At 46.4% G+C, this 22,195-nt stretch overlaps 1 non-coding gene across 1 annotated transcript; it reads right to left on the bottom strand.

Moving 5' to 3' along the window:
- Positions 1-9,923: 9,923 nt before the first annotated feature.
- On the bottom strand, positions 9,924-9,995 carry trnad-guc (transfer RNA aspartic acid (anticodon GUC)). The gene has a single exon. It is a non-coding gene; the product is annotated as a tRNA-Asp (tRNA).
- Positions 9,996-22,195: the final 12,200 nt, after the last annotated feature.

The raw sequence follows: 22,195 nt of genomic DNA, 5'->3' as shown, positions 1-22,195 counted from the left end.
GCCAATCAGATTGTCCGTCGCCTATCTGAGCCAATCAGATTGTCCGTCGCCTATCTGAGCCAATCAGATTGTCCGTCGCCTATCTGAGCCAATCAGATTGTCCGTCGCCTATCTGAGCCAATCAGATTGTCCGTCGCCTATCTGAGCCAATCAGATTGTCCGTCGCCTATCTGAGCCAATCAGATTGTCCGTCGCCTATCTGAGCCAATCAGATTGTCCGTCGCCTATCTGAGCCAATCAGATTGTCCGTCGCCTATCTGAACCAATCAGATTGTCCGTCGCCTATCTGAACCAATCAGATTGTCCGTCGCCTATCTGAACCAATCAGATTGTCCGTCGCCTATCTGAACCAATCAGATTGTCCGTCGCCTATCTGAACCAATCAGATTGTCCGTCGCCTATCTGAACCAATCAGATTGTCCGTCGCCTATCTGAACCAATCAGATTGTCCGTCGCCTATCTGAACCAATCAGATTGTCCGTCGCCTATCTGAACCAATCAGATCGTCCGTCGTCTATCTGAACCAATCAGATTGTTTTTCTTACACAAAAAATTATTCCGTTTTCAAAACACTTTTGTGCAAGAAATGCTCCCATGAGCCTGTGTTTAGTGCCTACAGAGGTCTTCTTTTTGCCACTGGTACAGGAGAGTACGGGTCCCACCTTGCCACAGCCAGGCACCTCCACGCTATCGACGGGCCGCGGAATCTCGATGGAGCGCACGTTGCCGTACTTGCAACACTCCTCCCGGATGTCCTCCAGGATCTCCTCGTAGTCCTCGTCGTCCACCAGCTCCTCGGGCATGACCATGTTGAGGAGGCACAGCACCTCCGTGGGCATGCCGGAGCTCTGCAGCCGCTGCAGCCCTGGAACCTGCAGCGTCACCGGCGTCTCGATGATGGCCGTCTGTCCCGGGGGGCGAGAAGAGTGTCAGATACCCCCTGATCGTCCAATCGTCTCGAGTAACAGCGAGAAATTTACATGGACCCAAATAAACCCAAGAAATAGGGGCATTAAGCTTCCTGGGAGGCACCCAGGAACCAAGTTGGGTTTAGGACATCAGAAAGGCGGCAGCCGAGGGCAAATACTCACAGCGTTGGCATTCTTAGCCCCCACGCTTGCCCGCTGGACGATGAGCTTCTTGTCTCCGAGCTGCATGCCATTGAGTCCAGCCACGGCCTGCGGGATGCATCCCACACAAGCGTCAGCAATTCCATCCGGAAGCCCCGAGTCACCCCAGACCTTCCAGCTGCTGCCCCACCTCACGCACCTGGTCAGTGGCACTGATGTCCACGTATTCACAGAAAGCATAACCCTTAGACAGTGACGTGGCACTGTCCTTCACAAGGTTGAAGGCCTTAAGAGGTCCGAACGACGTCAAGAGTTCCTTCACCTGGGCAAGAGGAGGAGACGCGGGGGGGCGATTAGCCCGACAGTCCAGGCACGGCGCCTCGCTAGAAATGCTAATCTTAACTGTGGGAGAAGCAGCATGTTAAACTTTGCAAAACGACATGAGGAAACAGTGAAGACATCAGGAAAATGGCTTTATGACAAGTGGCTCGACATTACGGTGCAACACTAGAGCTCAAAGCCCCCTGTGCCCTTTCTGCATGACTTACTTACTGGGAGCGTACAAAAGTAACTATTTTGATTCTTGTCAATGAATGATAACACAGATTCCCCCCCCCCCATCCTACAGCATATACAACACAACTGAATTCCTAATCAAGTTCTCTGATAATTCCAACTACGAATTTTGAAATATGGACCGAGTTGCATCTGATTTTAAGGGCCACAATAATTAAGCTAGATGGTATATAAAAAAAAAACTAAATAAAAACAGCTAATTATATGTTAAGTGTTCCATGTATACAATGTGGAGGGGGGGGGGGCGACTCGGCAGAACACAAACCCAGCCGAATCACTGACTTCCTGTTCTTAAAACCAAGAACCACATTGGTGCAGTTAATTAGAGGGACAAAGCCTACAGGAGATAAACTCACAGGTAAAGCTAAGAGCCGCCACAGGGTCCTGCTAAAGGGGCCACGGCTTGAAGCCAAACAGGACGAAATAGCTCTGCTAACATCATTCCTCACTTATTCTACAGGAATCTACTGTAAAGCCGCATTAACCACTGACTTCAGAAAGGAGTCACCTGGGACACTGGCAGCCACAAGAGGGCGCTACCTCCTACCTTCTCTTAGGGGCAAAAAAAAAAAAAAATCAAATTTATACCCTGTGATCAGCATAATAAGTCTCTCCCCAGCCTTCAACCCCCAAAAAAAGGACCCCATATGCTTAAGAGCACTCCAGGACAGAGCCCCCCCACAGGGGCAGGCCGTCGACAGGGAGGATATCCGTGCGAGGGACGGAATGTCTTACTTGCCTTGTGTTACATGTTGGCATGGCAGCAGTAGGTCAGTACTACTGAACAAATTATGAGCGAAGACTTAACGATCTTACAGGCCCCTAGCTGGGGACAAAGTGGGGAACAAAAATGAAAGAGCTGTAAGTATCAAAGCGGTAGCAGGGACTGCAAAAAAAATGTAAACACCAGGATACAAGCAGCGGTTTCCATTTCACCTGTCTATGGCACATTTACTGGCTTTGACGTGAAATACATTAACAGTTCTGCTGGATTCAAACTCTCTCCCCCCAGTGCTGCTTTGGTACAGCCTTCCTCTTGACTTGGATTACATGTGACTCACACTGGATAAGAAAGATTACGATGACAATCCGAAAAGGAGGAAAAAAATCAAAGAAAAACAAACTGACTGCACTTCTCACTTACCTTTCACTGAAACCGCGATCACTATCTTGTGGGCTGAGTCTTGCCATTTTTAACAGTTTAGGCTAAAGTGAGTGGGACACCGGAGCTCAAAATGTTACAATGCAGGGGTGGACGCAAAACGTTTTGCGATTAACTTTTGCAAAATAAATAGGTAAACTATTAAATGCCTGTATGGATTATGTCTATAATGGGCCGATTTCAGTGGGGTGGCGATATAGGAAGAAAAAAAAAAATCATAAAAGATGCTAATGAGAAGTAGAAAATGTCTAAAATGTGACCCTTTCAACACTTTCAGAGTAAGACGACCTCATCTGTGCATGTTGTTATGGTAATATTATCCATCACTGACGTCATAACAGAATAGGGCATGGGGCACGATGTGAAAACTCCAGTGAAGCTGATAATCGTTCACCGGGAAAAAGGTCCGAAGTATTTTCTGCCTTTCGAGCGACACAGCAATGTAGGGAACGATTCTTCCGCAGCTCCCCATCGCTGTTAACGGGATGTGAAGTCATCGTTCTCAGTGTGCGGACATGGACGTGAGACACGGCACGTCTGCGAATACTGAAGCGTTTGGGGACTTGGTCGATCTCCCCCACATTTCAAGCACAGTCTATGGTAGTGTTTCCCAGCCCAGTCCTCGGGGGTACCCCCCCGGTCAGTCCACGTTTTTGCTTCCTCTCAGCACACCTGTACCAGGTATTCGGTGTTCCTGATTGGCTGGGAGCTAGGAGGGAGCGAAAATGTGGACAGTCGGCGGTTCCCCGAGGACTGGGATTGGGCAAACACAGGTGTACGGCAATGTGGAGGTATTCGTCAGTTAGGTGACGCGCAGATGACTCGATTTTAAATTTTCATGCAGCAAAACGACGCGGCTGATTCATCCGACTAACACTCAGCAATTAACCCGATATACAAATATTCCAGGGTACCCAGCAACAGGCAGCACAGGGACTGGCTACGTGACTGGTTTGGCAAGCCGCCAGCTGTAAGGCACGTTTCCCAAAGCCTTTGTTGCTAATAAGGTTATTTGCTAACAACATTAGATAACAACTGAATGGTTCCAACTATGCAAGTCGATAACATGAGGTTTTGGGAAACGTACCTTTTACATTAGCGGGGTCTCAATATCTTCATAATTTACAGCTGGATAAACAATGAGCGTAATGTAACTGTCAACTCATTACCTACATGTCTAATAAATGTTTAATAAATCCCATGAATATCTTTAAAAAAAAAAAAAAAAAAACCTCAAATGTGCGGCTATTTTCAGCAGCTAGCTTTAAACATGATGCTGACATTTGACCCCCCAGTATCTTGTAATGAATTTTAAGCGGTGAGGTAACTTTGACAGGCTTTCTTTTCCTACTAATCAGTTACACAGAGACGAGTGTTTATTTTATGTATGTATGTGCGTGCGCGTGCGTGCGTGCGTGCGTGTGCGTGTGTGTGCATGCCTGCTTGAGTTCCACGTGCAGCAGTGGGACAGAAACACAGGAGGGTTGTGGGTCGGCTCCCCGGCGACAGAGCGGGGTACCTGATCGTCACTGAGATAGTTGGGCAGGCCTCCGACAAAGAGCTTGTGTGGCGAGTCTGGAACCACGGTGGAGACGACCCCTGCAGACAGAGCGGCACGGCGCCCAAAGCCGGCCGATCACAGCAAACCGTCAACATGCCGGATAATGACCACGAGCAAACGGCGCGAGTGAAATAAGCCAACTTCAAATCAGTATGACGTCGTTATCTCCTATATAATATCAGATAAATGTAACTCCAGCAAAAAAATACCTAAATACTGGGGCAGTTTGACGACTGTTTTTTGTCTCTCCCATCTTGCTCTCCATGGGAGATGCTGACACATGCAGCACCAGTCAAAAGTATGGACACACCTGCTCTTAATGCATTTGTCTCTATTTTAGCTGTTATTCACCTTATAGTAAAAGGCCTTTGGGCATGGAAGTTATGCATATGAAGTACTGCAAAGACAAAATTTTTGTCTCTTCAAAATAGGAGCCATTGGCTTCGATGACAGCATTGCGGACTCAACCAGCTAACATATGTACCCACCTGGACCGTTTCTCCAACAGTCCTCGAGTTTCCACAAGTTCTGCGCGCAAGCTGGCTACCTTACTCTTACTCTCATCCAACTGATCCCAAACCAGCTCTATAGAGTTTAGGTTGGGGGGCTGTGGGGACCATCTCTTTCCTAGTTCACAAGGTAATAAGCTACTTGCATAACCTTCAAGGTGGGCTTTGGGTCATTATCTTGCTGAAAAACAAGTCATTTTCAGTAGGTGTGTCCAGAATTTTTAACTAGAATAGGAGCCAGCAACCCTAGAACAATTTGGGGGTTAGGGTCCTTGCTCAAGGGCCCAGTGGTGAAATCACTCTGCCAACCCTGCCAACCAGCAACCTTCTTTTCATGGGCAAACATCACAGAGCCACACAACACCCCTATGTTAACAGTAAGAAGTGAGTGACTGAGCTGTGTGTGTGTGTGTGTGGCTCAGCTGGTTAGGATGCCAGCGTTATCATCAGAAGATCACTGGTTCACATCACTGGTGATCACACCACTGGGCCGGCGAGTTTGCTCTAGGGACAGGCTGACCCTGATTTCTCAAAAAAAAAAAAAAAAAAAAAAACATTCTTCACTTTGGATAAAACTGTCTGCTAAATATTTACAACATTAAGTAAATAAAAGTGAAAGTCTCCCTCTTTATATGACAAGACATCCGCAGCTTGCGAAGGACAGTCAGTCCGTAACGAGTACAAAAAACTGGCCTTGCCGATCGGCTCTTCAAAGGTAAATAAAGATTAAGGTTATGACGGCGACAAGCAAAACGGACCTGGTACGTGGAAGGCGGGCTGCTCTGAGATGCCAGGCAGGGGGCGATAGTCGTGGGGCCGCCTGATTTTTAACGACTGACCCTGGAAAATGATGCCGTCGAAGGCCATTGCCTGCGTGGTCTCATCCACGGACCGAAACTAGGGCAGAACGAAGAACGTCGTTAATCAGGGAAGGCTGCGGTCTCCGCCTGGACACAGCAGCCATTAGGCAGGAAAGACTCTTACTTCAAGGAAGGCAAAGTTCTTGTCCTGGTTTATCTGAACAGCGAGGACGGGATTGGTGGGACCTTGACATAAGCCAGCCAATCGCATCTGGGTATTGAAGAAATCCGCCATGGCCTCCTAAAAAGACAGGCAGACACACTGAATGAAGACAGGCAGACGTCTGAAGACATCAAAACAGGCAAACGAGAAAAAAAATGACTGACAAGTCTAGTACATTTATCTATTTATTTTGCGGACACTTTCATCCAAAGCAACATACATTTCATTGAAGAAGCAGGACCAGACAGTTCCTAGAGCAAATAGTGCTTAAGGGCTGCGCTCGGGGGCCCAATGGTGAAATCACTCTGCTGCCCAAGGGATTTGAACCAACAACCTTCTTGTGACCGGCTCAGTGTCCTAACTCACTGAGCTACACATGACACCAGTATGCATGACAGAAGGCAACGCGGGACTTTGCCTGGACTCACCTCCGTCAGGCCGAAGGGGATGTTGCCGACATAAAGCCGCCTGGCCTGCCGGGTCATCTGGCTGCCGACCATCGGCACCTGGGTGGGCGTCACTGCCACGCCGCTGGTGGTGGATGTTGCCAGTAAAGCTATCGTGGGGATCTGCCCTGCAGCTGTGGGGAGGAGAAAGGGCTTCAAGACCCCAACCAGGGACGGCCAGAACATCCGGATCGTCGCCTTCATTTGCTTCTAACCCCTAGGTTTAAGCTCTCTTCACACTGTCTGAAATCATCCCAAGTGTTATTCCCTCTTTGACCAGCAGGGGGGAGGAGGGCACTCCAGAATAAATGCTTTCATTGCAACCACCATAACCTTGCAATACTGAACTAGCACACATGGAAGCGTCGCATCCAAACCTTGCATTGCCTTGTACTGCATGGGGGTGATGTGCTCGAATCCCGGAGGGGGAACATCCCAGTACTTGTATGTCCTTTTCTTACGGCTTCTCCGAGGAGAGTAGCTGCCCAAACACAAAACAGAAGGTTGTTTTCCCCAAACAATACAGTGTAAACACTCAGAATCTGGCAAAAACAAACAGATGGCAGAATGTTTACATTTAACTTTGGATCGCAGGCAGTTTAAGGTCATGAGGGTGTGACCATGCGCCACTTTTTAGGCTGGCTTTGAGGTCCCATCGCTATGGCGGGGGCTACTTATAAACGCCAGTTAAAATTTAATATGGGTACAGTCCCCCTTCCCACCACGAAGAAACCAATTGGTTGATTGTGAAAGAAACTTGTTAAGAGGCCTCAAACCATGCTAGATATCAGCTTCAGTGCCTGTAACCGGGACCGTGAGGGGGGGTACCTGTGCTTCTTGTGCTCGCGTGAGCTGCTCCGTCGGTCACGACCCTTGCGGTCGCGGCTGCTGCTGCGCTTCTCGTGACTCCGCCCCCTGGAGTCCTTGCTCCAGCGGCGGTGCTTCTCGCCACGGCTCAGAGACCGGCTGCGGCTACGCTTCTTGTGTCGCTCCTTCTCCCGCTCTGGGGGACGACACCGTGGTACCAGTGAGACGGTGGGCGGAGCGACATGACTGCCCCCCTACCATCCATTTCGATAAATCCAAGATGTGTAACTCAGAGGGATTATGAATGTGTGTCCGGATGGTTGTGGGTTTGAAGCCCATGAGTCACAGAGTAATCATATTACCAACTTCCCTGGGGTGCTGGATGCTGACTGACCCAGCGCTATGCCTTAAAAGTCACTTACGGAGACCAAGATGTGGTACGGGGTCTAACTCCCCAGTTTCCTCACCAGAATGAAGCACCTCCATTCAATTCACATATTCAATCACACCCTCCTGAAACAAACACACCCATCTCTCAATGGCTAATAATTTCAAGGGCACAAGGACATCCCCTTGAATGTCAGTCTGTTGTGAAACAATAAAAACATAACCAGACTAATTAATGATATAGGAGCACAGTGGTGAGTACAGTTGCCTCACGCCTCCGAGTCTGGAGGCCTGAATTTTGCCTCTGCTCTCTGTATGGGGAATTTGCCTGGAATAGGCTCCAGGGGAGCCTGACTAAGATAACTGGTTGGACGATGGATGGGTAATTAATATCGTTTCAATCTGACAGACAGCACTTTATTAAACTAGCAATAAAATATCACCTTTCTATCCCAGCAGGTCCTTCATATAGAAGCTTAAATAAATCCCTGAAGGTGCAGTTTTCAGTGAAGCATTTAAACGCAGGTGCTGCTCGAGGAATCAGCTTCATGCATCAGTTATAACAGCGTTACGGTAATGCACCGCTGCAAAAGTACAGACACGGAGCGGCCAATGCATCTTACGTAAATCGGTAATAACCAATTACCGCAATCGCAGGCATAGTCAGAGCGCAGATATGAATGACTGGAACTGCTAGTTTATCAAACACGGCGGCACTTAGTGCTCGTCTAGCCGAATCAGGTCGTTTCGAATGACATTTTAGTGATTTAGTGATAAGGAGCTGATATGACAAGATTGCCATTTGATAGGTACATAAATCAATCCTACTTTCGACTCCGTTGTAACGCATGTTGTATATTTCAGTTGCGTTAGTATGGCTTAAGTTTATTCAGTTTACTGGATTCTCTGCACTTTAATGAAGTTATATGTGTATTGTTATATAACTGTACATCATTGTTAGTTACTGCTATCCGCTGTAAAGGTAGATACAGGTGCAAGACTTTGCAATAACGACCTAAAAGCAGTTGTTATGATTCCAGGGAACGCGGCTGATTTTTAGAGTCTATACATCATGAAGAAACGGCGATCGTGTGAGAAAGACTTATTCTGTACGGATGACAGGGCCAGCATTTCGGACCCAAGGGAAAGGCTATTGTGCATCGGAAAGAGACAAAATCATATCATTATATAGAAAACTCGTCGTAGTATTTAAAAACCAAGTAACTAACACTGTTATTAAGTGCGGACTTTAAATCAAGTGGTCGCGGTCGTTTTTATTTGCATAAAACTTTAAACGTGATCTTGAAAATATAACGCTTGCAACAAACATCCATGCATAGTGTGTTACTGCGAATGAAAATACGCGGGTCACAATTTATGATCCAAGTGTATAATGGTAAATAATTAAATAAATAAAACCGCAGGCTTTCACATCGAGTGCACCCCAATAACGTTTCATTGAAATGTCCATGTTATGTACGCCGGGCACTGATGGATGCAGGCCTAGCGATCTCTATAACAATGCCAAGCAAAGAATGTCACTGATTTACCAAAGCGGTCAGTTTTCGGGGATCCTGCGGCAGCTGGGAGAAGAAGAATCGGGCAGGTTTCAGAATCGGCGAGCGCTCGGATAAAAGGCACCGATTTCCCAGCCGCGCTTTTCTTTTCGGAACCAGCAGAAGTGCCCTCCGCACCATCCTCGGCGCTAGGACACGCCGGCCACTTTATTACCCTAAAACAGGGAGCATACACCGATCTTCAAAGCCAAACTTACCTTGCCGATTTTCGCTTAACTGCTTCTCAAACTCATCGAAATCGGACATTTTTCAGTCCGTACTAAAGACGTATTGCAAAATAAGCAGAGGTCCAACAGTAGGCCTTTGAATGGGCTACAGGCTGCATTGGGTTCTGCTGCTTTTTCTTCCGAGTCGCCTGCCCCTCCTCCCCCGAAGTCATCGGCTCTTCCTCGGTTGTATCACACACAGGTTCGGAAACATTCGATGCGCATTACCGTCCCCTCCTGCACTGGAGGGTTAAGGACAACGTGATTATATCGAACCAAAATTGAAATGTGCAAGTTGACTTTCCTAGTTATACGTCTTCATTTTTATTCTGGGTTTAACAACCATGAGTTTATGACGTATTTTACATGATTAGTTGGCGACTGGACCTTATTGTTTATATCTCTTATTAAGGATCCATCCATCCATACATCAATTATCAAAACCACACACTTACAATCCGAGTCTAGTTTCATATGCTGCGCTGCTGAGCGACCCGCAGAATATTATGCATGAGTACAAGTCACAAGCCCCGTTTCCACTAACACGGGGCCGGTTCTAGCTTGGTGCCTTTTGAGACCGAGGCAAAAAGATGCAGACTCTCCCCGTCGGGGAATCGAACCCCGGTCTCCCGCGTGACAGGCGGGGATACTCACCACTATACTAACGAGGAGATGTACGCGCACTACTTTTACATCTTCAAGATAAACAGCGGATGACTACTAACATTTGCGAGTAATCAATGACTGAGCTTCATGTCATGACCATGGTGCTCAAGAGAAGAAAAAATACATAATGTACGTCCACTGATACCAGAACAACCATATAGCTTTATACTAAGACGATGATTAAACGGAAAATTCCTTTACAAAACACTGCCACAAAATCATAGTTTCGCAATATTACATCGTGCAACGGGACACAGTGTAAGTACGTGAAGTCGGTAATTAAATCAAGAAAAAAAAGTGAGAGGAAAAGAATACTTTTCTATTATCATATTTTTCTAACTGGCCAAACTGAGTCATATTTTGATTATACACACTAACAGAAAAACAGTGCAAATCTCCGGTAGTCCGTTTCACTTGCGCTCCGCTATGGGGCAGTAACAAGCAGAGCTTAAGTGTGGAAGGAAAAAAAAAACACAGGACAGCATCAATCCCAACTTCACAAACGCCGGAGATCGAGATGCTGTAAGCATGACAATTAACATCTTTATCCAAGGGAACAGCTGCAAGACACAGATGCCGCGCCTAACAAAGGTAGGATCGATTCCGAAGTTCAGGCATTTACAGACGCGGACTCTTCTGGAGTTGATTTTTTTCGGGAGATACGCATCAACTTCAAAAGTATGAACCGCATTATATCTATATCTGTTATGACGTTGTAGCTATTGATACTGATGCATCACAAAAATAATTTAAATGTTTTTTCATTCTGACATATGTTCGTTCGGACGAGGATTTTATTATATGAGATAAGTTTTAAATGAAAACTTTTTTTAATCTATATGATTAATTCTCGAATCTAAGCCAGACTTCACATAAATCATTCATTCATAAATATAATGGAACATACAACATCCAGGTATCCATGAAATTTATGATCAGGCTATACGTTTGTGATAACAACAAAACAACACAACATGTATATTTACAATATATGGGCCTATTGTTTAATATTGCCTCCAAATTATAGCCAGACAATAACGCAATAGGCCGACATCAAACTATTTTCATGTAAAACAAAAGTGCTGGCAGTTTGCTTGTGCTTACAGACCCCGCCTTGAGCCCATCCAGAAAGATCCCAAAAATAACCGACAAGCAAAGGTTGTAACAATCTGAGCATGTTTAGTTTAATGTAATCAGGAGCCGAATTAATAACGCGAATAAATGATCAAACCGAAAGTCTGTAGTCGGGAATATCCGATAACGTCTTTGACGTGCAGTTAAGATAGTCAGAGGAAAAACCTTGTAGTTTACTTATATATATGCCTAAATATATGAGTGTGTCTCTCCGGTGATTTAATGATGAATATAACGATTACATATCAAATCACACATTAAGCAATTATTATATTACTAGGTTGAACGTTTTCACTATGTCTGTCGTCACCTTGATTTCACGATTTTGACTATTCTTCTTATCCCAGATTGAACAAGTCATTGTGGCGATGCAAGATCCCGACATGGGGATAAAGATGAAGAATCAAAGACTGTTAATCACAGTGATTCCACATGCGATGACAGGTGCACGATACATATTTTACTTTTTAAAAATAATTTTTCATGCCGCCCGGGTTGTCTTACACCCGGCCGTGCAGTGTCCCGGGGGCCGGGTCCTAATGGTCATTTAAGCCCTTCACAGGAAAGCCCATACATCGGCGGTCTTCGGGAATCCTGTGCATTAAGACTGTCATCGATCTCCTTGCGCTCATATTTATTTATGTAATTTATTTATCGAGTTCAGCGTTTTTGATTTATGACGGCTTAATGCATTTCTCGACTCTAACTAGATGCCTTCCTCGCTATGCCTTCCCAGGAAATGATATCGTGGAGTGGCTAATTCAGAAGTACTCCATCATGGAAGAAGGTAGGGCCGAGAAGTATGTAGGGAAGCGTTACCTGGTGCTCTTATGTGAGGTTAATCGATTGTTTTTTTCCCTTCGTGACGACGATGGCGCCCCTGCTGGCGAAAGACGTCATCAGGTTTTTTTTTTTTTGTAATAAAATAACAGAAATAAACGAGTCTTTTGAATAATAAATACAAATGAAGTAATAGAATTTGTCATCCATACAACAGATTAGCCTAGCTGCATTTATGTGTAAGCATATGCAATTCACGTGTCTGACAGAAGCATGTTCTGTTCCATTGATATTGCTGAGCCTGTGAATTAATAAATGTCAGAATTGAGCTTGTCCATAACATAGACACCCCATTCGCCTGAAGCTTTTGGGATTTTCTTCCCCTGGCGTCAATTTATCTGCTGAATTATTTATCTTTCTGCTGAGAGGCTATTAGTACAAATAATCTGTAGGCCAGTCCCGAGTCGCGCCGCTACGCATGCTGAGCTGTACGGTTTGATAGTCCCGATGCAAACTTCGCTGATAGCCAGAGGCAGTCAGTCATGCCTGGAGAAATATCGCTATCCGTCTCCCTCATTATGCACTTCTGCAAGACGCTGTTGTCCTGAATTCCCGGGCGATGCAGATGAGGTTTTAAATAGCAAGGGAGCAGATTTCCCTGATTTACAGCCCAGATTGGAAAAGAAGTCGGAATGGAAAGGAGGGGACTTTTAGGCAGTAGATGGCAGATGCATTAACAGACTTGAATGGGCAAAAAACCTGTTGCCCCGGTAAGCAGTTACCCCTCCCTGTAAACACTAGGCTTCCCCCTAGCAGCGCTGTTGCTGCGCCGGTCTGAAACCCCCGGGAGCGCCTGACTGCCAATGGCCGCGGAGGCAGCCGGAAAGTGGAAAGTCCCAATTACTCGTAATTAATTATAGTTCCGATGAGGAATGCACCATCCCCGCGGCTTATTCTGTGCACCATGTCAACGTTTTTTCCAGTTACTTGCTATACCGTAAAATAAAATATAATATGCCTACTCAGTTTCTAGTTATCGTGTGTTCTACTGTATTCCACTGACAAAAATTTAGAGAATTACTATGCCTAAATCTGGGCTACGAGTAGTGGATTTGTTTGAGCTTTGAGTAGTTTACGTGGAAATGAGTGACCACTTTGTGTGTTTTCAGAGGCACTTCATGTGGGGAATCTGATCGTGAAGCACGGCTACATTTACCCCCTAAAGGACCCCAGGACGCTCGTCCTGGGGCCCGACGAGACGCCGTATCGCTTCCAGGTAACCTAAAACCACGGTTTCTTCAGATGGAGGGCAGCGCGAGAGGGTGGTGGCCATGTGGGGGGGCACGCATATCGAAACTATTCGTTGGAGAGACTGCGGAATTACCGTGTAGGACAGTATTTCTCAATCTGGTCCGGGCTCCAGAGCTGAGAGGGTGCAAAAACGTAGACTGTCTGGTAGGGAGCTGGGAGGGAGCAAAAACGTGGATCATCTGTGTGTCGCCGAGGACCGGATTGGGAAACACTGATGTATGAGAACCAATGCCAGTTAAAGTAGCAAAATGCCTTCCACCCGCCTTGTCCCTGACATGTTAAATCACAAAGCACCTTTGTCACGCTGCTTCTGAATAGTTTCAAATGACAGCATCTCCTTTTTGCTAGACTCCGTACTTCTGGAGCTCTCAGCAGTGGCCAGCCTCCGAGCTAGATTACGGTGATTACCAATTATTAATCATGTGCTCGCCTATTACATCATTACTTCCCTTTACTAGAATAATAGAAAAACACAGTTTCTTGCCATGTCTTTCTTTTGCTCTTCTAAAGCGATTTATTTGACTAAGAAGAATATCAGAAAGCAAGGGCAGCTGATAGACTATGAAAAGGTAAGAGAAAATTTTTATTTATGTACATTTCAATGCTATTCTTATTCGCTGGTCTGAAGCATTGCTTGATGAGATCATGTGATAGCTGAATGCTCATGGGAGTTTTACTTACACAAAATATTATGAGGGTAGAAGGAAAAATGATTGGTTCAGAGAGATAACCAATTAGATTGTACATGAGGTGGATTCGAGCAACTAGAGGAGGCAGGAGCAACCAATCAGATGTCTTGGTCCTGCCTCCTCTGCAATCTGATTGGTTATCTATCCGAACCAATCATTTTCCTTCTGCCCTCAGAACATTTTTGTGTAAGAAAACCTCCCACCAATTATGCACATAGTAGGATCGCACATAGACATCCACCAACTTGCCGCCATGTTGCGTCAGGGTCAACGCATTTTAGGTTCTCATCAGTAAGAGGGTTTGTGAATCCGACACTGCCAGCTGATATCCTGGGAGGGGTTCGGCCTGTGAGTCATAACGTGAACCCATGCAGCAACGCAGCCAGCCGTGCGACCTGGCAATGTCGCATTTAAACATCGTCTCCGCAGGACAGCTACAACATGTTGCACAAACGGATCAACCACACCTGGGACTTCGTGGTGATGCAGGCGAAGGAGCAGCTCAGGTAAACCCCACCCCAGCCCGGGAATACTGTCGCATCGAGCTATGAAATCAATTTCATAAATGCACACAAGGGGACAGATGAGAATGGATGAATAAATCTCGTATTAAGAGGATGATGATGTTACCTAAATTAAAAAGTAACATGGTGTGTGGTCATAATTTCCCTCCTATCTGTTAAATCAGACCTCAGCCTAAACACTAGAGTCGGAAATCCATTTCTAAGTGAAAAAGGAAACAGAAAAATGAAAACCCTACCTTGCAGTTCAGTGATTACCGCTATATGCTAATTACCCAGTATGCTTTCTGACTCTCCATCGACTGCTCTGCTCCTACCAGGGCAGCCAAACAGAGGCGCAAGGCGGACCGCATCGTGCTGGAATGTCAGGAACAGGCCTACTGGCTCGTCAACAGACCGCCAGTAAGCACCTCCCCCGAAACCCCTGACTCCCTACATCTGCCCCGGCGAAAACCCAGTATGCTGTGATTAGAGTAAAGCACACACTGGGTAAACCTGAACTCAATGCACCTTGGCAGCTCGAATATCGCCTCAGGCTGGGGGCGATTCTAGGATTTTTTTGAGGTTGTGGGGCAGAGTGGTGGCTCTGGGCCTAGGGATCTGTGCAAGCAAGTGGAAGGTTGTTGGTTCAAATCCTGTGAATGCCCAGAGTGATTCTACTCCGTTGGGCCTTTCAGCAAGGGCCTTAACCTGCAATTGCTTTGTCCTGGGTATGACATTAATCTACATGCAGGCCTGTTAGGAGATCCTTCAACTTACAGGGGAAACTTGGCAGGATTGGCAGGAAGGCATAGGCAGGGTCCCATTCCCCCACAGAGAGCTGGGGGGTTGTGCAGTTCTCTCCCACGACAACGGGTTTGTTCAATGAAGGAAGGCAAAGGAAACATCTGTAAGGACATATGGAACATTTCCGGTATAATTTTCGATCTCCGTCATCTCCAGAGCATTGAGCTCAGCAAAATTCACGGGGGGGGGGGGGGGGGGGGGAGTTTTATCTTCGTTAAGTAAGACACACAGAGTGTCTCCATGCATACTTTGTGGGGGAGGAATATATCACTTCAGGCCTGATAACCCACTACTGCTTCAGTGTGATCATGAAATATTTACTTAGCTGGGAAGAAGCCTATGTTCTGTGGGACGAGAGCTTTCAGAAGACAGACAGGACAGCAGGCTGCGGGAATGAGCAACTGCACCCTCGCTGAGTGTAATTTGGAGTTCATGAATAACACAGGAGAGTGGAGAATGAAAGTGTGGGACAGGAGCAGAGTGTGGTGTGTATCTGGCTTAATCCCGGCCGTCACTAGGGCCCCTTTCTGCTGGGTGCGCAGCATCTCTCAGGGCTAATAAGCATCAGCGTTTATGTGGGCCATTATCCCCATCCGGGGCGGCATCAGGAGGTGGGAATGGCAGCCACGCAGCTGCGGATCACATCCTAAATTCAGCTTATTTTGCAGATGTACCTTTTATTGAGACTAGAGCAGTTGGGGGTTTAGGGACTTCTCTCAGGGGTCCAGTGGTGATGTCACTCTGCTGACTGTGGGATTTAAACCGGCAACCTTCCAGTCATAGGCGGCGACTGCCAACCCGCTCAGCCACACACCACCTTCATTGATGAAACCCACCGTTTTGACGCCAATTAGACGGAAACACAGTTGAGCCAAAAACCACGCAGCGTAGGGCCCCCCAGTCAGGTGCTGCTCGTGTTTAAAAGGCAGGGACGCTCTGCACTCTGGTACGGCCAGGTGGACGGGGGAAGCTGGGGGGGGGGGGGGGGATTAAAACCAGCAAATGACAAAATGGCCGCTTCCTGCCTCCTTTCTCTTTGCCCGAGAAACACGAGACGCATCGCTAAGACTGGTGATGCTTGGATCTGGGAGAGAGGAGTGCGAAGGGACTGGGAGACGGCCTGAAGCTAAAATGCAGACATGCTGTGTTTGCGTCTCCCCCCCCACCACCCCCCCACTTGTTGGGCCTTTTAAACGAGCTGGAAGAGGATCCCACCTCCGGAATACCGGATCCATTATCTGACCTCTATTCCTGCGGCTCAGGCTTAATGCTGCATGTTAGCGGAGAGATAATGGATGTAATTGCAAATAGCAGCGTAATAATTTGCCAAATAGTCTCTCTGCTGTTAAGTCCTGAGCTGATCTGAAGCACTTTAATTGGGATTTAAGGAAACCATGTTAAATCAGATTGCATTCAGTATCGACATTTGGTTAGTTTATTCTGTAAAGCAGGGTACCCCAGTCCTGATCATGGATACTGTGTCACCGACTGGCCCTCCAGGACCGAATGGTCCTTTTGGAAAGCTGTCACACTGTCCCCTACTGGGCAGTGTCGCCATGGGCTGTACCCAGTGGCATCATGGGAAATGTGACCAGTAGTGCTAAGGGGTATTAATGCAGCGTTAGACCGGCGTCAGTCTGCTTGAGAGAAACGAGCTCACTCTTCATCTGAAGTTCAGCTAAGGATTTCTCACCCTCTGATTTTCTGCAGCCGGGAACATTCAGCGTTCAAGAACAAGGCCCTGAGCGAAGGAACCGGCACAACTCCCGAGTCCAGCTGGTCTGAGCTTTTTATTAAGCATATACATTTTTTCCGTAATGCCAGTACCTGCTGTTTATCGCCTCTGTCAGTCACAGGACCGGATCCGGGCAAACAAGAGAGCCGCTCGGGGCCTAGATAAGATCAAAGTCATGAAGAAAAAATATGTATATTAATATCTATATATATATGGCAGCTATAGGCAGAATAGGCTGTTGCCTTGGGCCCCCAAATTACCCAAGGAAGTGAAGTGATAATCAGTGTTTTTGGTGGGAGGGCATCCGAGGGAAGCTCGTGTGTGAGTGTGACAGCACTTCGTTGTGCTCATCTTTCTGTCTCACTTCTTCCTCACTTCCTGCTCTCGTTTTCCATGCTAACGTAAGTACGTCAGCAGTCCCACAATACATACTCGTAATAGTGCTATATTATTCATGGTTTCTAGACTGGATGTCTGCTTAGTAAAGCCAGGAGCTGAGTGTGAGCAGAATTCCTACTGTCTGATTCCTTGCATGTGATTCGCTCGTGGGAGTTTTACCCTCACAAAAATGTTCTGAGGGCAGAAGGAAAAATGATTGGTTCAGAGAGATAACCAATTAGATTGTAGAGGAGGTGGGTCTAAGGAACTAGAGGAGGCAGGAACAAGACATCTGATTGGTTGACCCCCCCCCCTCCTCTAGTTGCCTGTATCCACCACTTCTACAGTCTGATTGGTTATCTCTCTGAACCAATGAACCTTGTGCCCTCAGAACATTTTTGCGCAAGTAAAACTCCCATAAACATGTGGCTTATATCATGTTTAGAGACGGTTTTGTTTCTTCCTTCTTTACAGAACAGAACGCGGACTACTACAAAAGAGAGGTAAGCCTGAAAGAATTTAGAGTGAACCTATTTCAGCTGATGGGATGGTTGCCAAGAACAACCAAAGAGGGTGATTAAGTGGGCTCTTAAGAATGCTGTCATAAGAAAATTGCTTCGGAAGGATCTACATCTGTGTTGTCGTTTTCTTTTGTTGGCTCTCAGATATTGACAAATTCTGTTTAAAGGTACAACAGCATGGCTCTTATCAGGGCTTGGATGTGTACCATGCTGTGCCTTTTTTCTGACTCTTATATTCCCCGTGTGATTTTTCATGGCTCCCGACACCAGATTGAACACATCAGGAAATCCCTGGGCCGCTCGAGGGTCAAGTCCTCCATCTGCCTGGAAAGGTTGGATAACAGCCTCCCCCACCTACCCCCCCCCAACACCTGTGATTCAGCCTCAGTCCCAGCATAGCTGGGGGACCACTGGTTCGACACCAGTCCACATTAGTCCCTAACTGGGGGATATCTCTGGGTATTCTGTATACTGTGCCTCTGATTGGTGGGGGGGGGGATCTATTTCATGTTAATTCTGACAAAAATGCTGGGGACTGCTCTTTGTGAAAATCTAACCTCGTTATTTCGTTCTTTCGTCCATCTGCCCATCCATCTTTCACCATAAATCTCAGAGTCACACATATCCTGGATTAATGATGCCTAACTAATATTGAAACCGGTTGACTATTAAACTGAATTGAACTGTATTTAACTGCAAATAATTACTTAATATTGATCAGAAGGTCGCCGGTTCAAGCCTGGCTTCAGCACACTTGTGGGTCCTTGAACAAGGCCCTTAACCCCCAGGTTCCTGGGAGCCTCTACGGGCAGCTGCCCTTTGCTACCAAGCTTTCTCTCACCTATGGAGAGCAAGATGGAGGAGATGAAAAGAGAATTTCCTTATAGGGTTCAATGACGTATAATCATTTCGTCACCATTTCGAGCTCCAGTTTGCTGGAATATGCCAGCATTGAACCTGAATATTTGATGACTTGCAAGGATTATAGAAAGTAGGACTAAAACTGGGAATGGCTGGTCTTCTGTGTTCAGCTTCCTTAAGTTCAGCGAGCAGTACCTGAACCATGACCCCATGATGCAAGGCTGCCCCCCCAGCAACCCCTGGATAACAGATGACACGGCACTCTGGACGCTGAATGCCGACATGTGAGTGTGCGTTACCGCGCCCCATCCTGCCTCTTCAGGGCCACACCCCCAGAGGTGACTGTCGTCTCTTCACTTCCACGCCTCCTGGTGCAGGGTGGAGACACCCACCAAGCTGCGGGTGGAACGATGGGGGTTCGGCTTCACGGAGCTCCTTAGGGACCCTCTGGGACGGTGCAAGTTCAGGGAGTACCTGGAGAAGGAGTTCAGTGGTGAGCAGCATGTAGACCCCCCCGCCCAAGTAGATCAGCTTCATGGAGGCATCGTCAGCAAGTAAGAATCATATTCATTATTTGATCACTGCGGGCCTATTTGGGCAGTGTGTGACTCAGCAGATTGGGATTCATTGCAGGAGGTCATCAGCTCAAATCCCAGAGTCAGCTGAGTGACCTCACTATTGGGCCGTCGATCAGTTACTCCAGGGACTGACTGACCCTGCCCTCTCAAAAAAAAAAAAAAATAGGATCTAGCATCTGCTAAATTAATAATCATGATCCCTCTATGAAAGGCAATTCTCCTCCATATTGGCATCGTGATGAGCGCCTCCTGCAGGTAGCTGATGCATGCGCTGTTTCATTCACAGTGGAGAACCTCTGTTTCTGGGAGGCCTGTGAGGACATCCGGCACGGCGAGAGCGCTACGATCCCGCAGAAGGTGGAAGAGGTCTACAAGTGAGTGCGACCTTGTGGCCCAGTGGGACAGTTTGCATCCCAGTTGAATTTAGAGCAGGCCCTGATGTGGCACTTGCTTACTCCCAGTGGGACTGCAAAGCTCAGGCTCATCACTTCCTTCCCCCCAGGCAGTTCCTGGCCCCGGGAGCCAGCAAGTGGGTAAACGTGGACAGCAAGACCATGGAGAAGACCCTGCAGGGCATGAAAAGCCCACATCGTTTTGTCCTGGATGACGCCCAGATGCACATCTATTTCCTGATGAAGAAGGTAGGAGCATTAACTGTGCACAGCCATGAAAGTGGATGACAGCTTCATTAAAACGGGCTCTCGGCCTCTCCTCTCACCCTCAGGACTCCTACGCCCGCTATTTAAAGTCCGATCTCTACAAAAACATGCTGGCTAGAGCCATAGAACCACAAGAGACCAAAAAAAGGTAAAACTATTATCTTCTATAAAAGGGGTCTTTCTGTAATATATTCCATGTATTTTATATAAGGGGATAAGACTCATATTGGTGTGGGATACACACAGGTTCTGTTTCTGGGGTTGTTAACGATTAATTCCAGGGATTTTTGGGCTTAGTGTGAACTGCTGGCTTCAGCTTAGCTTCGTCACTAAGACTACACAGAGTTCTGTAATGTTAATTGCTTTTGCGTCCCCTGTGATGCTCTCCAGTTTCTGTTTGTAATTCCACGGTAGTCAAGGATTTTCCAACATGGCTGACTTAGAAAAGGCAGTGCCACAAGTGTTAGCGGAACGCTAACATGTTCTCCTTCCCATCATGCCCCAGTGTCTTTCCCTTTGTGAGACGCCAGCGGCACTCCAGCCGTAACCCTGCCCTTTTCGCCCAGGCCTTAGAGGACAACGGCAAGACCAAGTCCCTGGGGTCACCAGCAAGTCCCACAGCAGCCTGCTCTTCCTAACACTGCCTCCTGGGGGGGGGATGCACTCTGAGCTCACTGCTGCCCCACAGAGGCTGTTTGGGGGCGGTGCTCTGCTGCTCTATTTGACGCAGTCTTCCAGGATTTTTAACTTCGGATGTATTTTTATTATAGTGTCATGTTAAATAAGAACAGACTAAATTATGGTTTAGATCAGAAGTGAGAAAAGTCCTGTGTCTCTATATATAGGAAAAGTTTATTTCATTAGTAACAGACAAACCATAGTTGAGCCAAATATTGCCTTATTACTAAGTAATAAACATCTGCATACAACTTTCACTGAAACAATGGTTGTAATAGATAAATAGCCATTTAAAACTTGGCATTTAGCTCAGTGCTTATAATGTGGATTGTGTCCCATATTCCAGATCAAAACTGTGCAGTTTCGAACCTGCATCATGTCTGCTTCAGATTCCAGCAGCTTCTCTCATCCTTTGTTCATTTACTTCTTCAGCATTTCTCAATAAATTAAGCAAGTTTTTAATTCACCTTTAGTGGAATTCTGTCACTTAAATACCAAAATAGAATAACACAGGTGTCGTACTTTTCAACCATTTTTCTTTTGGCTTATAAACGGCATGTGCTACTCTGAGATCACTGACCTGCTGGAGATGTGGTTCGGAACCGCAGGTGACCTCGAGTTCTTTTTTTTTTCCTCCGTGGAGGGAATCAAACAACAAAAGAGATTAGCCAGAGATCCACCCTGCACGGACTTGCTGGTATGATGGGAACGGGACCTAGATTTACTGGAAGCACAAAGAGAGCAAACTAAATTCTGCCCAACAGACAGGCGGAACAAATCGCTACAAAAGGTTTCAGTCACCTGTCTCCCCTGCCAGGACAGCACCTCCCTCCCACAGCGCACCAACAATACATTATACTATTATACCGTGTCTTGGAAAAGTATTGGAATCCTACTTAGTGTTTTAAAAAGCAGCACATTTCTAAATTATCTATATCCCAGTCCCTGAAAGCTATAACTAAAGATTACTGAGGGTAAGATGAATCTCTGCTGCATCTCATAAGTTCATTAAAAATCGAAACTTCCTTTCTTTCAGAACTGAATTTTCTGCCATGTTGGTCTTTAAAATTGTCCATTCGGCTCCAACAAGCTTTCGAACTCCAGTTTGAATGAAATATTGGGCTGCGAATGTGAAGTAGACAGGGTCATGGTGAGGAATGCGTCAGGAATATGGGGCGTGTCTGGAAGTCTGTGTCCATCACCAAAGCCTGTGATATTCATTATTGGCGGTTTGTTTATTGGCTGCTAAGGCTCACAATGGAAGCTCAATACTAAGTGTTTTGAATTACTGAAGTTTGCATGTTGACGGAGCCGGGATGGATGGATGGATGGATAGATAAATGTTTAATAATACATGCAGTACAAGTGTCAAACTAACTTTACCAGACAAGCCCATTAAAACGAGGCTCTCAGTTTCTCTTGAAATTCTTATGTAAAAAAAAAAAAAAAAAATAATAATAAACTACTTTGCATGTTACTTTTTAATAGATTTCCTTTTTAAAAAATTAAATCTGACTACGCAAATCCTTCAACTCCTACACTACCCATCAAGGCAATCCTCAGGATTCCAGCAG

The sequence above is a fragment of the Brienomyrus brachyistius genome, unplaced genomic scaffold (assembly GCF_023856365.1).
Source record: "Brienomyrus brachyistius isolate T26 unplaced genomic scaffold, BBRACH_0.4 scaffold488, whole genome shotgun sequence".
In the NCBI taxonomy this organism is placed as follows: domain Eukaryota; kingdom Metazoa; phylum Chordata; class Actinopteri; order Osteoglossiformes; family Mormyridae; genus Brienomyrus; species Brienomyrus brachyistius.
The sequence above is the reverse complement of the archived record's forward strand: the minus strand, read 5'-3'. Positions and strand labels throughout refer to the sequence as shown.